The 6297-nt window shown below is 39.8% G+C and overlaps 1 long non-coding RNA gene across 1 annotated transcript; it reads left to right on the top strand.

Moving 5' to 3' along the window:
- Positions 1-938: 938 nt before the first annotated feature.
- LOC141370709 (uncharacterized) lies at positions 939-5057 on the top strand. The gene is made up of 4 exons (XR_012374977.1): positions 939-1061; positions 4266-4339; positions 4646-4804; positions 4890-5057. It is a non-coding gene; the product is annotated as an uncharacterized lncRNA (long non-coding RNA).
- The last annotated feature ends 1240 nt before the right edge of the window (positions 5058-6297 follow it).

The following is a 6297-nucleotide window of genomic DNA, read 5'->3' as shown; positions in this document are numbered from 1 at the left end:
GGCTATTCTGAAAGGAAGCCACAAAAACTTGGGTCTGGCCTGGAATGCTTTCCAAGAACTCTGTGTGGACAGTGGCAACAACTAGACATAAGAACTAGTAGCTGGGTAAGGGCTTTTGTTCTCGTGGCAAGCACAAAACAAAAATTCTTCAAGAACAACTGGCCAGTGTATGATGGAACAGAGGCAGAATGGCAAATTAATGGAATCTGGGGAAACCACATCACCATCTTGATGCTGCCAACTTGACACCACCACCACCATTCTGTGATGCAGGGTACACTGAAACACGTGTCATGGAGGCAGTGTATTCTCTTCCTTTATGAGTCAGCCTGGAATGCAAAATTAGAGGAACTTGGCACTGAAAAAAAAAAAATCCCCCTCATCTCATTTATTTCTTTCCTTATTTGAACCTTTCCTTTCACAGTTTTGATTAGTGCCTTTGCCCATTTGGAGAATATTTTATGATCAAGTTTTAAGAGGAATCCATCAATGGCTATTTCGCTGCCAGAAACTAAATAAATACATACATAAAGAAAGAACAATATCCAGAGAAAACCAATAAAAGAAACTTTAAAACTTGTGTGTGCATTTCTGCTGATCATGTCTTGAAGTTTCCCTCTTTCCCCTCTTCTGTGGGGAGAAGGTGCTGTCAGGCTGGCTGGACACGCCAAATGCTGATGCAGAGTAGATCCAGGCTGGCCGCTGTCAACAATTCTTTGATGGGCCTCTTCTAGAAGGAAGATTGATGTTAGTCAGCAAAGCCCTCATTAAGTGAGTCACACCATTAATAAATGGTGCAGATTGCAGAGTGGTGTTTATTTCAGTGTTGATAGAAACCAGGACACAGTGGCCTTGAATCAAAAATAACCTTGGGCCAGACACATTGAACTTGGATCAGACCTGCAATCCCAGGCATTCATTCCACCCCAAGGCAAACACACAACCAGATACAGCATTGCCTTCTTTGTCCTGCAGATGAGTTGCTCCTCATCACTGGTTCCAGCCTGGAGTTTGACAGTTTACAGAACCCATCCACTCAGGACGGCCTCGTCCCAACTCAAGTAAGCCTTACATAATGGTTAAGTGATGTGCTTAGGTTTCAGCCAGTTCTGGGTCAGAATCACGGCTCTGCTATTTTCAAGGACGTGTGAACCAAGTTGATTAATTAACCTCTTTAAGTTTCACTAAATAACCTGTAAGTACTCTTACTAGACTAATTCTCTCAACGTCCTCATTTGGGCCCAATGTTCTTAAATTCTCCAGTTTGTTAGTGAGAATGGTAGTTCCTCCACCATGGGGCATGAAGATACACTAGGTAATTTAATTGATGAAATCATCTAAATGAGTGGCACATAATAAGAGCTCAAGATATTACCCTGAGATCTGAGGACTGTAGACATTATGCCAAGTACCGGATAAGGAAACTGGAGTTGAGAAAGTTTATTCGTCTAAGATCATGGTGCCATGATCTTGGTGCCACAAGTTGAAACAAGTTCTTCTGACATCAGAGCAAGGATTCTTTCAAAGCCACCCATAGCACAGGTCTCTGAAGGATGGGCGTATTTTCTCTTGCCTTGCTCACTCTCCAGGAAATGAAATTATCTCATACTTTCTCCTGATTCTTACTGGTTTACTGTTTTGTCTTTATTCACTTTGGTGTAAATGTCAGAGGCTGGGGACACCCTAGCAAACAAGACAAGGTGCTTCCTACCTCGCAGTTGTTATTGTCAAGTAACAAGGCCATTGTAATTTAGTGTGACGGGTGATACAGGTACCATACAGGTGGCACGTCACCTGCTTTGGCTGGGGAGTGGGGCAAAGAAGGTGATCAAAGAAGGTCTGGCATTTAGTAGGTATGTATTTATAAACTGGTTGCTTACTCCTCAAGGAGATGGCATTGAAGCTGAGATCTGAGGGACAGTAAGAGTCAGCCAAGTGAATGTGGGGAAGAAACTTGATTCAGGCAAGGTATGATGCATTGAGGGATCTAGGAGAGAGGACATACCATGTTCAGGGAGCTGTAGTTAAAGCGAAGTGTCAATGAGTCTGTTAAGGATTTTAGCCTTATTCTACAGGCAGCAACTTGGCTTCTAAGAGGAGCATTTTGGTTTAAGTGGTTTGATGCTGTCCTGTTGACAGCACCATTTTTTAACACAGGAAAAGTTTGATGCAGCAGTAAAACATACCCCTTCATAGGGAAAAATGCTATCTCATTACCAAAAATGTACCCACCATAATTCATGATACACAAGGTTCTTAGGTCAGGTCTAGCCAACAAATAAATCTGTTTTGTACATTATTGGATATCTTTTTTAAAGTTAAAAGCTTAATAATCATAGAAGAAAATGTGAATGACTATTTCTATTATCCTAGGATGAGTAGGTAGAAAACTATAGGGAGACATTGAAAGATGTGCCTACATAAAATCAAAACTTTCTTGAGCTGCAACAAAAGAACTATAAAAGCTGAAATATACACAGAACATTAACATTTTTGTAAGTGTGACAATAATTAAATAATAATTAAATAATTTTAAAATCCTGATGCATAACTAGTTTCTAAAAATCAAAATGAACAAGATGAACAGATTAGTAAGTAGCTCATAAAAGAAAAATACACAGAATGCATGAGGGCAATGAGTTATGTCTGTTTCAGTAATGTACACATGCTAAGTGCAGAGAACAGACATGGTGCATGGTAGACACTGTTTGCTGAATGAATAAACAAAGAACACTCTTCAGCTTCACGAGGGCTTTCAAAGAATACTTCTTAAAAAACCCACAAGAGGGGCACCTGGGTGGCTCAGTCGTTAAGCAGCTGCCTTCGGCTCAGGTCATGGTCCCAGGGTCCTGGGATCGAGCCCCGCATCGGGCTCCCTGCTCCGCGGGAAGCCTGCTTCTCCCTCTCCCACTCTCCCTGCTTGTGTTCCCTCTCTCGTTATGTCTCTCTCTGTCAAATAAATAAAATCTTAAGAAAAAAAAAAAACCACAAGATTTACTTTCCAATCATGAATTTAGTCAATATTAAAGATATTGATAACATCCAGAGTTAGAAAGAATGTGGGAAATTTCAACTGAAATTCACAGAAGCACACTGTATTGATTATAAATCAGAAAAAAATGAATCTCCATTAAAGAGGGGCTGATTAAATAAATTAGTATATCCATGAGTCAAACGAAATACAACAAAACCACTCAAAATGTTTATATAGGTGGATATCAATTTAGCTAGGAGACATATATGACATATTTGAAATTGCAAATTAAAACTGAGAAGCTACAGAAGGAATAATTTAAGTGTTTCACTATTAAAGTATAATGTTTGCTATAGGTTTCTAGGAATAACTTTGGTGAGTTAATGAAGTTTCCTCTGTTCCTAGTTTACCAAAGTTTTTCTTTTCATTTAATTTTTAAAACCAGTTTTTTGCTGATAAGAGCATTAATCCATTTTTTGTTCCTTGTAGATATCCTTGTTTTTTTCTCTCCTTCCCTTTCAAATTCTCATTTTAATGAAATTTTGCCATAATGTATCTAGGTGATGGCCTTTTTTCATTCAGTCCTGCTCAACATTTGATGGGCTCTTAATTCTGGCATTTTTTTTTTTAATCTCTGTCACTACTTTCCATACCCCCTTTTATCCACCCTTCTGTCCAGCATGCTTTAGTTTTTATTTCATAATTATTTTTTCTTTCTTTGTGCTGAACATCAGATCAAATTTTTGGTCTGATATATTAGCTTGTGAATTTATTCTTTTTCTCTGTACCCATGCTGCTCTTGGTTCATATAACTGAGCTTTTGATTTTTGTAATAAAATTTATAATTCATAAGCCATCTATTTGATTCTTTCCCCCTTTTTAAAATGATCTGTGAAATCTACTCCATATTGTGAGAGTTGTAATTATATATATATATATATATTTAGATATATTTATTTATTTTAGAGAGAGAGCACAAGCAGGAGGGACAGAGGGAGAGGGAGAGAGAATTTGAAGTAGACTCCATGCTGAGTGTGGAACCCAATACAGGACTTGATCTCATGACCCTGAGATAAGGACCTGAGCTGAAACCAAGAGTTGGCTGCCTAACCAACTATGCCACAGAGACACCCCTGTAATTATATTCTTTTAGACTATTGTTCTTGTTGCTCTATTAAATCTTCCTCTTTACTATCATATCAGTCAGCTATTGTTGTGATAATGCTGCATAACATATAACTCTGAAAAGCAATGGCCTACAATAATAAGCATTTATTTTTCTTGCTCACAGGTCTGCAGACTAGGGTGGCTCTACTTTAGATGGCATTTGGCTGGGCTGGTCTCCTGGATTCAGGTGGGATTCAGGTCTGTCCCACTTCACACTCTCCTTGGACCAAAAAGTTCCTGGGGGCATGTTCACCTCATTGTAGATCGTGGGAAAACAAGAGATCAAACCAATCAATGCAAGCATGCTTGAAGTCATGGCTCATAGCCACATCTACTAACAGTGATCTTTGTTTATCTGCTCAGTCTTGAATTCGATTTTCTTAACTAGGATTTCTGTGAATGCTATATTCAGCACATGTATTTGTTCAGTTTGTTTGTGGGGGAGGGTGGAACCTGGAGCCAGACTGGGTCTACCCAAGCCTGACTCTAATGATTGCATTGCAGATGCTGTTGATGCCCCACCTGTGTCTCTTTGGCACACACATTCTGACATGCTGGCTTCATATTGTTAAGTACTCATGACTCTCTGCCTAAGGACTTTCTCTGGCCATGGTAGCTTGCTCAGCCTATGCTTGGAGCAGGACCCAGAAGACTGGAATGGGGGTCAGTTAACTAACACTCCCAGAAGCAACCCTCAATCAATCATGGACTGGAAATGGATGAATGCACTAATTTACCTGTCTTTCAGGTGGGACAATTCGCAGGTGTGTATTACATGGTGTCACCGTCAGCTCCAGCAGGATTGGGCCACAGTTGCCCACGGTTCCTCTACTTTAGATGGTGACCTGCTCTTTAACAAAGTCTACATTGACTTCCTTCCCATCCTTCTTTTGCCTCCTCACTCTCCTGTTGGTGTTTCCTGAGATTACTTCCAAAATAAATGACTTATATTCCAATCCTTATCTCAGCATCTGTTTTTAGAGAAATCCAGCTTAAGACAAAAGGCATATTTTGGTAATAAAAGTTAATGTAAGGGGCCACCTGGGTGGCTCAGTCAGTTGAGCGTCTCTTGATTTTGGCTCAGATCATGATCTCAGGGTCATGGGATCAAGCCACATCAGGTTCCATGCTCAGCAGGGTGTCTGCTTCAGATTCTCTCTCCCTCTGCCCCCACCTCACTCACGCATGCTCTCTCTCCAAAATATAAAAAAAAGTTAATGTCAGGTTAAAATTTCCTTCTTTATACTCTCCAGCATTGTCTACATGCTCTACACAATCAGGAAAAACAACAACAACATCAACACACACATACAAAAAAAAAAAACAAACCCCACAGAAAAACTCCTGTCATATCTAATTGCCATGATCTTCCCCTAATTTCTCTTAAGAATTAGAAAAATACACAAATCAGATAAATTAATATGCTCCCTTTCCTCTAAAAACAAGCAAATTATCTTGGTGTCCTGGTGCAAATTATAATTTGGAAGATGCATTGAACTAAATAGGGAAAAATAATCAAGAGTCTCAAAAGTCAATAGATTTTCCCCAGTTTCATCATAAAAAGAGAACATGAAAAGCTGTCATTTCTTCAAAGTGCACTGATTTTAGGGGGGGACATCATGTTCATTTCAAGAAAACCAGTGGATATGAAGTTGCAGTATTAATGGGAATCATCTTAAATACCACATCCATCTACCTCCCTCCTCTGCACTCATGGCCTCCAAGAATAAGATGGACCAGCTGTTCATCAAGAAATTCAACAAATTCCTCATTGTTCTTTGCCTGTCACTGGGACAGGCTGAAAAAAGACTATGGTAAAACGTATACGGTTCTCTGATATCAAGATGCTGGTGGAGAGAGACGAAACACATAAATACATGAACAAGGGTATTCATATGACGGTAAGTTCTTTGAGGGCAATATGATAGATGGTTACTTTGGAGTGAACTGAGTTTCTCCTCAAAAAAATGAAGAGAGAAATCTTGTCAGGAGAAACTTCATTTGAGCTGTCTTGAAAGATGAGCAGATGCCAGCGACGAAGAACTGTTCCAAGCTGAGTGAAGGGCCGAGGGGATGCCCCAGCACTGGCAGTTTGGGAAGTCCAGAAAGGGAGACAGGTGGTTCTGGAGAACAGTGAGTGATCCCATTTTGTGAAA

Source organism: Callorhinus ursinus, unplaced genomic scaffold (assembly GCF_003265705.2).
Source record: "Callorhinus ursinus isolate GAN/ISIS: 27379988/994484 unplaced genomic scaffold, GSC_fseal_2.0 scaffold43, whole genome shotgun sequence".
NCBI classification, from domain to species: Eukaryota; Metazoa; Chordata; class Mammalia; order Carnivora; family Otariidae; genus Callorhinus; species Callorhinus ursinus.
This window is presented reverse-complemented; position numbering and strand designations above follow the sequence as displayed.